This window comes from Pipistrellus hanaki (assembly GCF_964339955.1).
Source record: "Pipistrellus hanaki genome assembly, chromosome: 5".
In the NCBI taxonomy this organism is placed as follows: Eukaryota; Metazoa; Chordata; class Mammalia; order Chiroptera; family Vespertilionidae; genus Pipistrellus; species Pipistrellus hanaki.
In genome coordinates this window covers 46187940-46205340 of record NC_140507.1, presented here as the reverse complement: position 1 = coordinate 46205340, position 17401 = coordinate 46187940, and the positions used below count along the sequence as shown (strand labels likewise).

The following is a 17401-nucleotide window of genomic DNA, read 5'->3' as shown; positions in this document are numbered from 1 at the left end:
AATAGTTTTAGTTAACTCCCTCTGGATAGCTTTCCCATGCAATGTCTCTCACATTCATCCATTCCTTCATTCTCTTCTTTATTCATGCATTCAGTGTAAATGTAAAAATATTTATGGGATATATTATGTATCAGGCATTGTGATGAGCATTGAAGATGCAAAGATATATTCTTTGGAAACTGATAAATTTAAAAATTTCTTTAAAAATTATAAAATTCTTATAGCTCTATTACGGCTTTTGATCTTGAGTTTTAAATGCTTTATCATTGTGAAAAGCTTATAACTTATGATTCAATTGAGTTCCTCAGTTGCAAATAAGTTGTAAAAGCTGAATGAAATGTCAAGATGAATAATGTCTTTCTGTGAATGAGTTTTTTCTACCTTAATTTGCAGAAAAGCTTGGTTTCAGACTTCATAAATTAATAAAAAACAAGCAAAGATTTGTTTTCCTCAAAAATAAAACAAAACAAAAGATAGGGCTTTTTGTTTGTTTTGTTTTAAAGGGTAAGTTGTTGATTTTAAATGATTCAGAGAAGCCCCTTGGGTATCCAGAAATCTGTAAGTGCTGTATAACCAGCTCTGATGGAACATGAATGGACGTTATCTCTCTGGATGGGGAATTCTGACACAATGAGTAAAGGTAGAATTCCAGACACCCATGATACAAGAATGAGTAAGAGACTCCTTTTTGAAATCAACTAGCCCCCATCCAGTGTGCAAGGAAGACATTTAAACAAATAAGGACAGTGTAATGTGATTTATGTTTATGAGAAGTGTTCATGCTGGGAACATGGAAGGTGAAGTAATGAATGGTTTAGTAGAACTGGTATCAGGGAAGCATTCACTGAGAAAACAAAATTTTGACTAATCCTGAAGATTGTGTAGGAATTCATCATTTTAAAAAGCATAAACTATGGAGATAACATTTGCACTCTAAGAAATGCCCTTAGCATTTAGGAGTAAGGGCAATATGAAGAAAAGGTCACTCCAAGATATGATTGAAATATACAGTAAAGGAGTCTTAATCATAAGATGCTTATGACCTAATTAACTATTTTTATGTTTTAAAATTCTGCCACAAACAGAAGCTTACCTAATAAAATAGTAACATGCAAATTGACCATGACTCGGCTACACCCACAAGCCACACCCTCCAGCCAGTCAGAGCGAGTATGCAAATTAACACCAACCAAGATGGCTACAGCCACAGAGAACAGAAGGGAGGCTTGGGTTTCCCAGTCAACTGAAGAAGCCAAGCTTTCCACCTGCCCTAGCTGGACTAAGCCTCAACTCAAGGCTACAAAATTTCAATTATAGAAGGTAAATCCAAACAGAATGGTGCAGCCATGGAGCAAGCAGAAGTCTTGGCTCCGCTCCAGGCTACAAAGTTTCAATTGTAGAAGGTAAATAAATTCTAGATACTAGGGCCTCCACTTGGGTTGCCAGGGGGCATGGCTGGCCTTCAAACCACCATAGGCCCCTTGCCCAGGCCACCCCATGGCACAAGGGAACCCCCACCCTGATCCGGGACATCCTTCAGGGCAAACCAGCCAGCCCCACCCATGCACCAGACCTCTATCCTATCTAATAAAAGAGTTATATGCAGATTGACCATTACTCCAATACACAATATGGCTGCCCCCATGTGGTCAAAGATCCTGCCCCCTTGTGGACACAGATGGCTACCACAAGATGGCCAGGAGGGGAAGGCAGTTGGGAGGCACCAGGCTTGCAAGGGAGGGCAGCTGAGAGGGACTAGGCCTGCAAGGGAGGGCAGTTGGAGGTGATCAACCCTGCAGGGGAGGGCAGTTAGGGGTGATCAGGCTGGCAGAGGAGGGAAGTTGGGGGCAAACAAGCTGGCAGGGAGTAGTTAGACATAAATCAGGCTTGCATGGAAGTGGTTAGGGGGTGATCAGGCTGGCAGGCAGAAGCAGGCATATGCCCTGATGAGGAATTGAACCTTGGCTTCCTTGTTCATAGATTGACATTCAACTACTGAGCAACACTGGCTGGGCTATAAGAGTCATTTATATGCTATCAGTTCTTTTTAAAAATATATTTTTATTGACTTCAGAGAGGAAGAGAGAGAGAGAGAGAGATAGAAACATCAATGATGAGAATCATTGATTGGTTGCCTCCTGCATGTCCCCTGAGAATCCAACCCACAATCCCAGCATGTGACCTGACCAGGAATTGAACTGTGACCTCCTAGTTTATAGGTGGATGCTTAACCACTAAGCCACACTGGCTTAGGCTATTGGTTCTTTTTTAATTGACAGGGTTGTGTAATAGATCAGTTAGAGAGATAATGAAAAGGATATACTATCATACAATCAGACAACCTGGAGGCATACACTAGACAGTGCCTAATGTTCTATTGAGAGGATGCTCATTAATCTTCCTTTGCCCATTTCAGTATCTCTCACAGTTTTCTCACAACTTCCCCACCTGGTGATCTTAATACTCTCAAAGATTCTTCTTAATCTTTCACAGGTTCATGGGCTGGTCCCATTGCATTTGGCCTAATTTTTTTCATAGGTGCAACAGAGTTAACATATGCCTCCTTGGGTTACCTTGAAAATCTACAGTCCTACTTCATCTATCCAGAAAATGGACCATTGTAACAGAAACAGCATTTCAATTACTATAATAAAATTTCCCACATCAATTTATTCATTTCTATGTAGATTTTGTTTCACTGATCTTAAGTTAGGCATCTGCATTTATGAAATCTTCTGCTTCATGGGAAAAAGTCCTGGAAATCAGTTTACTGGTAGTTTTCTAAACAATATCAGCTCAGAAATTTGTACCCCAAAGTCAATCATTTGAAGTGTCAGTAGTTTAAAGTACCTGTTGGAGTCCCTTTCTACAAGGCTCAGGGACATTTCTTTGTCCAAGAAGTCCTGCAGCTTTGTTCTGTGAGTTTTCTTTTTAACTAATTAGCCATAATAAAGCTAACATAAAGCATAGAATATTATATTCCAGTAAGAGGGAGAAAGAGGAGTCTAGCACATTTAAAGTGTTGAGTTCAGCCCTAGCTGATTTGGCTCAGTAGATAGAGCATTGGCCCATGGAATGAAGGGTCCTGGGTTTGATTCTAGTCAAGGGCATGTATCTTGATTGCAGGCAACCCATAGATGTGTTTCTCTCACATCAATATTTCTCTTTGCCTTTCCCTCTTTTTTCTTCTCTCTCCAAAAATCAATGGAAAAACATCTTTGGGTGAGGATTAAAAACAATAACTAAGTAAAAATAAAGTGTTGAGTTCAACTTCCTTATTTTCTCATAATTTTAGGAGTATTTGATTTATGCAAATGCAATTTCTTTAAAGCTATGATTGTCAGTATGGAAATGGCAATGTTATATTATAGAATAGTAAGAAGCTAGAAAAATTCCAGGACAAGCAGAATAGGGAAACTAAGATAGTTAGACAACAGCTTATAGCCACCTTGTAAACCCTATCTTCTCTAAACCAAGAACTCTAAAGAGTAAATAGCTTTAATCACCCTAATCTGTCTGAGAGGCAGAAAACAGAAATAGAATTAAGTGCCATTTGCTAACCATTCCCAAGGACAGACAAGGAAGAGATAAGCCAAAGAACTTGTATGTGTATATACCTAATCCATGGACACAGATAATAGGGTGGTGAAGGCCTGGGGCAGGAGGAAGGGATGGCTAAAGGGTTCAAGAGGCGAAGGGGGGGGGGGGTGGAAGGAAGGGAACATATGTAATACTTCCAGCAATAAATGTTTTTTAAATATTAATTAAAATAAAACTGTTTATAGTTATGTTGACAGTAAAAAAAAAATAAAGAGAATAAATCTCACTTTGGTATATCAGCACAAAGTTGATGAATATTCAATTGATCTGTCCCTAAGACCTCCCCTAAACACCCAGCCTTTAAAACTCCTGAAAACGAAGGTTCCAGTGAGCTCTCCCTCCAGGGAACATGCCTTTGCCATTCCCTTCTCCTTCTCTCCCCATCCCCAGCTCCTTAAACTATAAGGGACTCCATGAGACTTGCAGCCAGGGGAGCAATGGGCAGCGGCAGTTCGTCCCAGGCTAACCCCCTGAACCTGTCTCCAAGGCCCTCTTGTCTCTGACTTTCCAATGAGCCAAGAAAGCCCATCCTAGGCTCTCCTGTTGCTTCTTCGATGTCCTTTCTTGTTCCACTGTACTAAACATGTTTTTGCTGGGGTCAATAAATTCTTGCTTGCTTTTCCATACTTTGTCTCTGTCTCTTGATTGAAATCTTTCCCTCAAGAAGACAAGAATCAAGTTCTCTTCCTCTCATTGGTAATAGAAACCTGCTTACTAATAGGGAAAATACATAGGAAACTATTAAAAAATATATATTTGTTACACTCTGAGGACAGGTGATTTAGATGGGAGCCAGACACTTAGGTTTCAAAAATCTGTAGATTGGTCCTATCTGGTTTGGCTCAGTGGATAGCGTGTCAGCTTCCAGACTGAAGGGTCCTGGGTTTGATTCCAGTCAAGGGTACATGCCTGGGTTGCAGAATGATTTTCTCTCATCATTGATGTTGCTATCTCTCTGTCTCCCTCTCCCTTCCTCTTTGAAATCAATAAAATATATATTTTTTAAAAACTCTGTAGACTGAAAATTATTTAAGCCAACCTCTAATGATACATAATTTCTTTAGCGATCAGAGTTATATAGGTATACAAGTTTTATTATAAATTCTGGGGACACTTAACTATGATGTATAACTTAATTATGCTTTTGTATAATAGCACTTACTTGTCCTGATATAATTATCTCTGCTTAAAAGTCTCCTTTAGATTTATATGAATTTAGAGCAAGGTCCTTGGTTTGGTTTTTGTTTTTTACGTTTTCCAAAAGTTGTTTGTTTAATAAATTACACCATTTAAACCTCTGGTTAACAAATATGTTTGATTTTAAAGGTGGCAATATTATAAAAGGCCACAAGATGGGCTCATTACACTGTGAAAGTTTGTGAAAACACTTCTGAATCATGAAATTAACATTTTTCCTGTAGAAAAATGAGGAATATCTCATGTTTCTGAATCTTAGGAGGAATTAAAATGCTTGTAGCGACAAGTCCTGGGAGCATTTAGTCAGTCATTTTTTATTCATCTGCAGAATTGTATTAAACAAAGTCATAGTCCTATTCAATTATCACTTTAAAAAACATCAAGATTTTATCTTTATTAACCCCCATTTATTTCTTACTATAAAAATTGAAATGTGTCTTGCTATTTATGGAATAATAAATTATGTCTCTTGTTAAAATTTAAAATGGTATTTGTCACCTTTTTTCGTTCAAAAGCTTCAGCTTACTAAATTGAATAGCTTTTTTTCTGTAAACCAATACTTCTTGAAAGTTGTCTCTGCAAGGTCAGTCTACATTAATGTCTCACTTGATACTTATTGACCACATGAGGAAACTGAGGCTCTGAGAATTGGAGGCTTTCCAAAGCCACTTAAATTATAATTAGAGCTACATTTTAGTGCAAAGACTGATATAAATCAAACAAGAACAAAAGTAAAAACAAATCAAAGAAGCATTAGAAAATGAGCCAGTGATAAAGCATAGTGATGCGATAAAGGATGAGTGAGGTACTACTTTACACTGGATAGCCTCTTTGAGGAGGTGATGTTGAAGCTAAGCCAGGGATGATTCTGTGAAGTTATGGGAAAGAGTTTTCCAAGCAGAAATAACAGCTGATATAAAGGCCCAAAGTGGGGCAGGTTTTTGCTCTCAGTTTGGAAAGAAAATAAAAGCTTTGTGGCACTAAAAGATTCATCCAGTAACATTATCATGTCTCTGGCACAGTTGATGTTAGATATCCACTGTCCCAGCTTCCTTTGGAGATAGACACTGGTGGATGTCTGTAACAGCCCTTGACAGAAAGAACTGTTCTGAGACTGGCTGTTCTTTAGATAAACTGGGTCAGGATTATAGTCTGTCAGGATGACTCAAGCCAAGCAGGACCTGCTAGCACCTGCTGAAGCCATGATGAGATTTGAATGCTCTTCATGTAATTAATCTGTGTGATTATAATATGTATCTATTGCCAGGAATCTATCTAATAAAAGCCTAAGCAACCATTATGGCAGAACGACCAGTCGCAATGATGCTCACTGACCACAAGGGACAGATGCCCAATGCAGGCGCTGCCCCCTGGTGGTCAGTGTGCTCCCACACGGGGAGCACCACTAAGCCAGAAGCCAGGCTCATAGCTGGTGAGCGCAGCAGTGATGGTGGGAGCCTCTCCTGACTCTGTAGCAGCTCTAAGGAGCAGTGAGCCGAGCAGTAAGCAGCGAGCAGGCAGGAGGTAAGGTGTGAGGCCTCCCAGACTGTGAGAGAGGGCAGGCCGAATTTCGTGCACTGGGCCTCTAGTTGAATATGAAGCAATGAACAAAATAGTCCCTGCCCTCAAGGAGCTTGTATTTGATGACATCTGGTTATGTAATTTACACAAGGTTTGCTTCACTCCACCCACTATTGACTAAATTTAGATTCTCTTCACTCCATCCACTATTGACTAAATTTAGAACTTATTTATTGGGTATTTGAATAAAGAAGAATTCTGATTGTCAGGATTTCTAGACTACCACAGCCCCAGTTAGGTTATTTATTTTTTTGGTAAATATATTTTATTGATTTTTATAGAGAGGAAGGGAGAGGGATAGTTAAAAACATTGATAAGAGAGGATCACAGATCAGCTGCCTCCTACATACCCCCTACTGCGGATCCAGCCAGCAATCAAGGTACATGCCCTTGATCAGAATCGAACCCTGGGGCCCTTCAGTCCCAGGGCAACACTGTATCCACTGAGCCAAACCGGTTAGGGACAGTTGGGTTCTTTTAATAGTGGGAATTCTCCAGAGAATAGATGTGGTTTCAATTATTCCTGCCTACAAAGATCCAGAGCATCACTGCAGACATCAGAAACCTGACAGATCTAATGCTTTACTTCTGTAGTCCTGGTCTATAGTGTAGGTCCAGACTTCTGCAAGTTCTGTCCATCACTGCCAAGTTATGTCCATCAGATCAGGGTCATTTCTTCATCGTTCTATTCCCTTAAGTCTGTTATAGGAGAAGCAGAAACGTATCACTCAAAGACTGAAACCTGAAACCCAGTGGGAGTCTACTTATAGGCTCAATTTCCTTTTCTGAAATTGTCTCATAATTTTAGGCTACCTGGAAGAAAAAGTCAGGAGAGAAAAAACAAACTATATTCATACACTGACTTTTTTTTCCTTTAAAAATATTTTTATTGATTTCAGAGAGAAAAGGAGTGGAGAGAGAGATAGAAACGTCAATGATCAGCTGCCTCCTGCACACTCCCTTCAGGGGATTGAGTTTGCAATTTGGGCATATGCCTTGACTGGGATTAGAACCGTAACTTCCTGGTTCATAGGTTATTTCTCAACCACAGAGCCACACCAGCTGGGCCACATACTAACCGTTTGGCACAAGGGGCTATATCACTTGAGAACATGGTGTAGTTTATGCCCTCCCATTTTACTAATTCATAGGAAAATCCTCTAACTAGAAATTGAAAAACGCTTCCTACCCCAAGCATAGTTCTTTTACAGTTTTTCTTTGTCATTGGACACAGATGATATTAACAGACTATGTTTATGGCCTATTCTTAAACTTTATAGCACCTTATATTAGGTCTCATACCATCTTGTATTAGGTTTTCTATTATACTGTGATAGCAAATTGCCTCAATCTTAATGGTATAAAACAACTCAAATTCATTATACAGTTCTGTGGCCCAGAAATCTGATGAAGGGCCTCTCTGGCCAGTAAAGGAGTTGTAAACAGAGTTAGATTCCTTTCTAGATGCTACAGACGGGATGTTTCCTTTCATTTTCTGCTTCTAGAGGCCACCTGCACCGCCTCACTTCTTGTCCCCTTCTTCATCTTCAAAGCCAACAACTTCACATATCTCTTTACTTTTTTCCATCATCATGTCTCTCTAACCACAGCTGGACAAGGTTCTCTGCTTTTAAGTCCTCACGTGATTAAAGTGGGCTCACTGACAAATGTATATAGGTAACTCCTGTAAACCCATTTATAGAAATACTACTGTTTTCAGTTAAAACTTTACTCCCCTCTTCTCTAATCCCCCCATCCCTATCTCTCCCTCCCTTCCCCTTCCCTCCTCTTTCTTCTCCCCTCCCTTTGCCCCCAGTTTTCTTCTCTAGGGGAAAAATATAAAAAGAAAGCCAGATGAATAGTACTTTTGTCTACTCAGTTTCTTTTCTTTTCTCCGTCCAACCAAAATACCCCTCTCTTAGCTCTGAGTGGGGAAAGTGAGGCTTCCTTTTTCTCTGTTCTGTTAGGGGTTTCAGCCAGTACTTTTCTACCGCCTTGCCCCAGGACTGTGCTCATTACCCAGCCCCCTATCCAATTAGATTATCATATCCACCTGGACACTGAGTGCTTTGGTAGTGGACATTTAACCTAAGTTGGGCCAATCAGAATACTCGAATTTTTTTCCTAAGTGGGTCTTAGGGAGAAAATGTCTCTCTTTCTTTGTTGTGAGAAAGCTGAAAGTGTATGATTCAGAGTTGCTGGTTCTCTGTTTCTCACCACCTGGAGAAATGAACTGATGAGAGGCAAGAAGAGATGATGCTGGTGAGTTACTCCTTGATTTTTTTCCTTGAGGTCTTCTTCCTCTTTGAGGCCTGGTGCATGGATTCATGCACTAGTGGGGTCCCTCAATGTAGCCTGCGGGGATCAGGCTGAAGCCAGCAGTCCAATACTGCCTGCTGCTCCTGCCTGCCACTCCTGCTCATCCTGGCCCCGCTGCACCTGCCGCCTCTGCTCAGTAGGCTTTCTGCCGTTCCTCTAGTCTCCAGGCTGCGGCAGCCAGCTGTGAGCGCTGTGGCTGGTGCCTGTTAGTCAGCTGAGCGATGCTCCCACTGTGGGAGCACACTGACCACCAGGGGGGAGCTCCTGTGTTAAGCGTCTTCCCCCTGGTGGTCAATGCGCCTCATAGCAACTAGTCGACAGATCATTTATGCCTCTATATATAGATTCTATTAATCCATTGTTAAAAAAGCCAGATCAAAGGTCAATGCTATCTCCCATGGGAAAATTTTTAAAAAAAGAATCAGAAAAGATTATGAAATGACTCCACATTATTTATGTTAATTCTTAGATCACACTCTGAAAACATTTACCCCCTGTTTCAAGGTCCATCTTGGATTATGCAACTCAGCTAATTAAAAACGATTTCTATACACATGCCAGTAATCCTATTACTATAATGACAGTAATATAAAAAGCTTGAGATTTGAGTACTTTCTATTTCTCCTATCAGGTTTTCCACAGTAAATTAAAATCCTTAACGTGAAATATCCCTTTTCATTTTTGTTATTTTTCTTCTGGAACTTACATTTTCCCAAGAAACCTTCAAAGACAAGTTATTCTAAACCCATATCTATGATGCTTTCCATTTCTCCAAAGTTCAGTAAGTTATATAAGAACATTTCTTCTGCACTATCGTACCTAGAAAATTCTGATCCAAATACAAGCATTGCTAATCTTTCTTTACAATTTGTATTTTTTCTACAGCATAGATCTGAGACTCAGAAATAGCTGTCCCTCTGTGTATGTTCCTGACAGACAAGCAGAAGCCTAGCATGCACTTTCTAATGCATTGCAAAGTACCATTCCAGAAGGGAACTGGTGGACAAGATGAATGTCCAGCCAGTATATGAGGCCAAACTATTCACTTCATGTTAAAGCACAGAACAGCTGCCAACTGGAGGTGCTGAACTCCATTTACTGAGGAGGATACTTCTCTGTATTCTGTTAAATTACAGAAATAATTCCTCATCGCTAGCCTATGGAAACCACCATCACAAAACAAATTTAGCTTGTTGCTCAGGAGGCACTTCCACCAGCTGCTAAATTGGGATTTGTCTCAGTTTCCCTGGATGAGGGCCACATTTCATGCAGTAAATTAGAACTAGAACTGCCTGTCCCAGCTCAAGTACAAGGTCCTCCTGGTAAGTGGAGACAGTAAATGTCAGCACAGGCATTTTTAAAATTTTACTTTAAATTTATTTTAATTTTTTCCTTCACTATCCTCTCCATGCCCTCTTACACCTTTTTCCATTCCCTCCTTCTCCCACCATCATCACACTATTGTCCATGTCCATGAGTTTTTTCTTTTCTTTTCCTTTTTTGCTCAATCCCCTCTTTCCTCCCTACCAGAGCTGTCTGCCTACTCTCTATCTATGAGTCTGTCTCTGTTTTGGTTGGTAGTTCAGTTTATTCATTAAATTCCACATATGAGTGAAATCATATGGTATTTGTCTTTGACTGGCTTATTTCACTTAGCATAATGTTCTCCATTATGCTGTTGCAAAGGGTAAAGTTTTATTCCTTTTTATGGCAGAGTAGTATTTCATTGTGTAAATGTACCACAGCTTCGTTTTATCCACTGATCTACTGATGGACACTGGGCTGCTTTCAGATCTTGGCTATTGTAATAACACTGAAATGAACATAGGGGTGCATATATTCTTTCAAATTAGTGTTCCTATTTCTTCATATAAATTCCCAGAAGTGGAATCTCTGGGTCGTAGGCAGTAGGGAGAACATCCAATGTTAAGCTTAAATTTTCTACCAGTTTGAATACTTTTGTCAATATCCCTTCAATTTAGATTTGTTCTATTGCCTTGCCCCCTCAATAAGTATTCTTCTCTTGGAATAGGCAAAGCTGAATTTTTGCTAATGAAGCAGTCTTTGTGTCCTGGGTGTCAAACTGCTTTTTAAGTGTCACCCTGAGTTTCTTCTTCAGTTAAAGGAGAATCTGACATCCCCTGGGCTTTCTTTCAATTACACTATTGCCTCTAAATCCAGACCCCCTGGTCCTCCTTAGGATAGTAGAGGAGTATGTAATTTATACTATTTAACACTTCTGTGACAACTTTGCAAATTGTGAGCATGTGTAAAAGTCCCATTTCAAACTTGCCATAAAGAGAAGGCTCCTGAGAAAACCAACCCAAAGATACCAAGATTTCCTCTTGCTATTTCTTTAGGGAGAAATAAATGATTAAGTAATCACTGTTAGATCAAATTTCTTACAAGATGACTGTAAGTTGAATGGTATTAGTCTAATTTCTCAAAGGAGTTTGAAAGACATTATCATCTACCTAAAAATTGTTCTAACATTTTATCATGAATACTAGATAGTTCCCAGAGGTGCTGCTAATTATGTCACAGCCTGGAGTTCTGTCCCAGCTCTAGTATGAGGAACTTTAAAAATTTTTTTAAAATTGATTTCAGAGAGAGGAAGGGAGAGAGAAATAGAAACATCAATGATTGGAGAGAATCATTGATTGGCTGCCTCCTCCACACACCACACATGGGGTTTGAGTCCAAAACCTGGGAATGTGCCCTTACTGGGAATCAAACCATGACCTCCTGGTTCATAGGTCAACACTCAACCACAAACCCAGCTGGCGTGACTCAGTGGTTGAACATTGGCCTATGAACCAAGAGGTCACTGGCTCAATTCCTGGTCAGGACATATGCCCAGGTTGCAGGCTAAGTCCCCATGTGCAGCATATAAGAGGCAGTCGATTGGTGATTCTCATTATTGAAGTTTCTATCTCTCCCTCTCCCTTCCTCTCTGAAGTCAATAAAAACATATTTTAAAGATAAATAAAAATATAATAAAAAAGAATAGACAAAAATAACATATGTACTACAGTTACAGCTTCGGGAAATTTATGAAGAAAATAAATATCTAGGACAAAGAAAGGAAGACATTTCACACAAGGAATAGAAACTTGCCAGACAGCATTACAGGTGAATCTGACTGGATGGGGACTGAGCGGATGCAGGATGTCACTCTCTGTAGAGAGGCTGAAGCTACCAGAGCCAGCTCTTTGTTCCCATGGGACCAGGGCTGTGTTGCCAGATCTTTTTTGTTTTCAAGAGGTACCTGAAAAATGGAATGTCAAGTTCTCTTATTTTTTAAATGTTGGCATCTGTTTTAGGTTTTTATGAAACTTCGAGTAATTCATATAAAATATATCGTTGGGGTTGGATTCTTCAAGGGAAAGAAGGAATGGTAGAGAAGTACATAGGAATTTTGAGGTAAGAGGAAAGTGTAAGACAGCCAGGCAAGGACAAGGAGAAAGGAATAAGATGGGGAGACTAAGAGAAAAATGAAGGACTATTTTTGCTTACCCTGCCTTGTTTCCCTCTCAAACCACATACTCAAAGCCTGTATGAGATCAGTCCATCAAAGGCCTCTGCACCTGCTCCTGCTTCCCTCTGCCTCTCCAAGCTCTTGGGTGAAATGTAAACCTCTTAAGTGGTCCCACCAGTTCCATAGGTAGCATCCACAAATTCTGCTGATGGTTTTAGGCATTCTTCAAAAGTCCCACCATTTAAAAAAAAATCTAATTTCAGGTTTGTACCTGACTTGCTTGACTTGGCATCCTTCCTGAGTTTCCCTGCTCTGTTTAGCTGAGCCAGCTTTTTAGTCCTTGAAACATTAATTTCTTTTCTCTTCTCTCTCTCGCTTTCATTCTTTCCCAATTCTTTCCTCCATCCCTACTTTCTTTCTCTATCACATTAAATAATTCTCAGATAACTCTTTTAAGTGGAAAAATCTACTCCCACAACCTTGTCTGGGGATGGACACATACACACACACACACACACACACACTGGGCATTTTCAAATTTGACATATATTTATCTTGGTGTTTTCAATGAAGTGTTCATAAATGTTCCCAATTTCCTGTGGGTTATTGAATTTTTAAATGCTATCATTCAATTTCCTCCTAAATAATTTCTATAGATTTTTCAGTTTATTTTTCTAAAATTAAATAACTGGGATAGATTTTTGTTTCATTTTGTTTTCTCTCTCCCACTGGTATGCTTGATATAATTGGGATTTTCACAGATACTTATGTAGGACCCATTCTGTAATGCACTGAGTAAGGGACTAGGGACCCAAAGAAGAATGTTCTCAAGTTGTTTATAATCAAGACTAGAGGCCCACAGCACAACATTTGTGTACAGAAGGGGAGGGGGGGAGATCCCTCAGCCCGGCCTGTGCCCTCTCACAGTCTGGGGATGTCTGCCTGCCAGCTTAGGCCCAATCCCCGCATTGGGGGCGAGATCAGGCCAGCAGGGGAGGGCAGTTGGGGCAACCAGACCGGCAGTGGAGAACTGTTGGGGGCGAGATCAGGTCAGCAGGGAAGGGCAGTTAGGGGCAATCAGGCAGGCAGGCAGGCAGAGGCAGTTGGGAGCAATCAGGTAGGGAGGTGAGCAGTTAGGAGCCAGCGGTTCCAGACTGCAAGAGGGATGTCCTACTGCTGGTTTAGGCGCACAGGGATCAGACCTAAACTGCGGTCGGACATCCCTCAAGGGGTCCCCGATTGGAGAGGGTGCAGGCTAGGTTGAGGAAACTTCCCCTCCATGCATAAATTTCATGCACCGGGCCAATAGTAATATGTATAACATCCCACTTATACATACCTGCATCCCAAACTCTGTGTGCACGTGCATGTGAACGCATGCATAGGGGAATAGTTGAAAGGATACTGAGCTTGAACAGTAGTCCTTCCCATTTTGCCATATGTTCTATATTATTTGAACTTTTAATACTTAAAATGCATGTATGACTTTTATAAATTAAAAACAAATTGTTAAAACAGTTTTACAGGCTTGTTGTAAGGTTCACTTGTATCCCCAATCACAGATAGGGAAACATTGATTTGTTGTTTTACTTATTTGTGCATTCATTGGTTGATTTTTGTATGTGCCTTGATGGGGGATCAGACCTGCAACCTTGGTGTGTCAGGACAATGCTCTAACCAACTGAGACACAGGGCCAGAGCCATCAATGGAGTACTTATTCATAAAACATCAGTACAAAAACATTTTAATATTCTTTCATAGTATGTTATAACATGATTCAAATGTTAATTTAGAAATATAAATTATAGCTCTGGCTGGGTGATTCAATTATCAATAGTTGAAGTGTCTTATGGCACTGAAAGGTTGAGGATCTGATTCCCAGTCAGGGTACTTACCTAGGTTGCAGATTGGATCCCTGGTCAGGATGCATATGGGAGGCAACTGATCAGTGTCCCCCCCACCCCCCTTTCCTCTCTCTCTAAAAATAAACAAAAACATATCCTTGGGGGAGGATTAAAAAATATACATATATTTTATGGGCTTATGTCAGTTAAAACAACTCTCCAGTAAGTAACATAAAACAACATACAAATCAAGTGTAGCAATGAAGTTGTTTTATCTTCACATAACTGAAAATCCCAGGAGTAGGTATCCTTCAAGGTTAGCTTGATCCAGTGCCTTGGGCTCAGTTTCTTCCTGCTTTGGGTTTGACCTTTCCCAGGTTTTAGGTTCATATCGATGCAAGTGACAAGATGTAGAAGTTCCTTGTGTCACATTCACACATGACAGTGGCACAAGAAAAAACAATGGTTGACTTCCATTTGTCCTCTGGAAGTTCAGCCATAATTGGATAGTAGGTTTCATATTTACCCTCCTGCCATAAATAACACTAAAGCAGGACAAACACATGAAGTAAAGATTTTCAGCATTGAACAAAATAAAGCTCTGAAATCAATACATATATATATATATTTAAAAGATTCTTCCTTTGCCTTATAAAAAAAAGTAATCTATTTCTGCTTGAATTTTTATAAAATCTTATTTTGGAATTTAAAACTTTGTTTAGTTTATAATTACTTTAGCCTATTATATACTAGTTTTGCCTAGAATTTGGTATGTCTTTTTAATCTATCAATGCCACACTTTATTATTATTTTTACTTTAGGGCATTTTTCTTTTAATAAATCTTTCACAAATACTCCTGTTCCAATTCTGATTTCTTTTTCAGTTGTGATGACTATTCAAAGGTTGAATATTCTCTTTCACTATAGCTATCACTTTCTTAGAGAATTTCTCTAGGTTGTTACAGATTAGATTTTATGCAGTTTTAATTTTGTATTTTACATATTCCAATGCATATTTTAATTAGTATATATTTTATTGTTTTTGAGGGTTTTTAAAATTTGTATTCTTCTCTGCCAGCTCAAATTGTATCATGTTTTCCTCTTGTTCACTGAATCCATGATTTCTTATATCTCATGAGATTTTAAAAAACATACAAACAATATAAACTTTTATTTTTGGGGTAACTATTAGATATCGACATCTCCACATATTTTTAAAAAATATATTTTTTCCAAAACCGGTTTGGCTCAGTGGATAGAGCGTCGGTCTGCGAACTGAAAGGTCCCAGGTTCGATTCCGGTCAAGGGAATGTACATTGGTTGCGGGCACATCCCCGGTAGCGGGTGTGCAGGAGGTCTATGTTTCTCTTTCATCTACGTTTCTAGCTGTCTGTCCCTCTCCCTTTCTCTGTGTGGAAAATCAATAAAATATATTTAAAAAATAAAAAATAAAAATAAAAATACATTTTATTGATTTTTTTTTACAGAGAGGAAGGGAGAGGGCAAGGGAGAGAGAGTTAGAAACATTGACGAGAGAGAAACATCAATCAGCTGCCTCATGCACACCCCCTACTCGGGATTTGCCCGCAACCAAGATACATGCCTTTGGCCGGAATCAAACCCAGGACCTTTCAGTCCACAGGCTGACGCTTTACCCACTGAGCCAAACTGGTTTCAGCTTTCCTTGTATTTTTAAGGTAATATCTAAGTTCTTTTTTCTTTATCACAGAGGGTTTTTTGTTTTATTTTAAAGGTCCCCTTTTACCTATTTCTTTCTGATTTTTCAAACTTGAATGAGGAATTATTTCTCAGGACCTGGTATTTGGAAAGTAATGTGATAGTTTCATTCCCTTTGAGTTTATATATTATCCACATTTTTATTGCTAGAATTCCCCCATCAGCTCTTAATCTGACAACCACCTTCTGGTGTATAGAAGTCATTAATTTAGGATGGCTTTGTTAGATAGAGTGAGAAATTTCTTCTCTCAGTTTTTATTCTTAAAGTAAAGGAAGTAAATTTATTTTTGGAGTTTTCACAAATATTTTGAAATTTGTATAATTTGTTATAGATAGTACATGACCAATATAACCTCTAGAGGGCATGCTAGCCTCTGACCTAATCTTGATTTACCACCAAAAAGCAGGCACCACCACATGTCCTCTACTAAGTATTTAGCACTAATTGTTGCCTCCTGAACAGATGTAGAAAGAGAGGTAAAGGTGAACATGGTGGGGTAAATCTACATTAGTAAGTAGTTAAATGGTATGTCATCCAATTCATTTCTATAATACTTAATAGCTGTATCAGAGGTCTTGTCAACGATTATTTTATAACCTCTATAAGCTATAATCAGGTAGATAATTCATCAACAATTTATTTTTACATCTTTCTATTGCTCTTTCAACTCCCATCACTTTTTCCTTTTCTTTTTTTTTTTTTGTATGAGAAGATAAATATGTGTTTCAGTTAGCATCATAATGACCTAAATGTTTTAATATTTCACTTAAATGTTGTTTTAAGCCTCTGTATGCTTTGAGAAGAATAGTTCTTATTTTTTGAACTAAGCAAAACAATGAATAGATGTGAACTTCAAGCTCAAAATCATGCAAACTGTCATTGGTATTCCCAGTGGTGCTTAATTGCCTGTGGGAAAGACTTGTCTGCAAATCATCTGAATGTTCAAGAAAATTTATAGAAGTCAATTTTGTGTCTCACTCTGGGTAGTGAGACAGTTTCTTAGGCCTCCAAGAATTAAGTAATGTGTAGAAATGATCACTTAGGTGACCATTAAGCAAATGCCTTAGATGCTTGTGAAAAGTACAAACATTTCTAGCGGCTTAATGATAATGCATATCCATTCTGTACCTCAAACTTTAAAATGCTTCTTGCACAAAAGCTCTCAGGTTATAACCTCTTACTGGCTTTGCAAAAGTTTCCCAGGAACTGAGAGGGTATATTCACGTTGCCTTGGATGTTACATTCAAGAATAGCTCATTTTATTGTGCTTTGCTTTATTGTGTTTTGCAGATATTGTGTTTTTTATAAATTGAAGATTTGTGGCACCCCCGCATTGAGCAGGTCAATTGGCACCATTTACCAACCAGCTCAGATGGTGGAAATATTTTTTTAATTAAGGTATGTACATTATTTTTCTACACAATGCTATTGTATATTTAATAGATAATAGTGTAGTGCAAACATAACAAAAACAAAAAATATCACATGGGTTGTCTTATTGCCATATTCACTTTATTTATTTATTTAAAATATTTTTATTGGTTTCAAAAAGGAAGAGAGAGGGACAGAGATAGAAATGTCAATGATGATAGAGAACCGTTGATCAGCTGCTTCCTGCATATCCCCTACTGGGAATTGAACCA

The 17401-nt window shown here is 39.0% G+C and overlaps 1 long non-coding RNA gene across 1 annotated transcript in view; it reads left to right on the top strand.

The window, feature by feature from the left end:
- LOC311623845 overlaps nucleotides 1-17149 on the top strand; it is a 38141-nt gene extending 20992 nt beyond the window's left edge. Inside the window, exon 3 of the long non-coding RNA XR_014795216.1 lies at nucleotides 17049-17149. This is a non-coding gene — a long non-coding RNA (uncharacterized lncRNA). The remainder of the gene's footprint in view (nucleotides 1-17048) is intronic.
- Nucleotides 17150-17401: the final 252 nt, after the last annotated feature.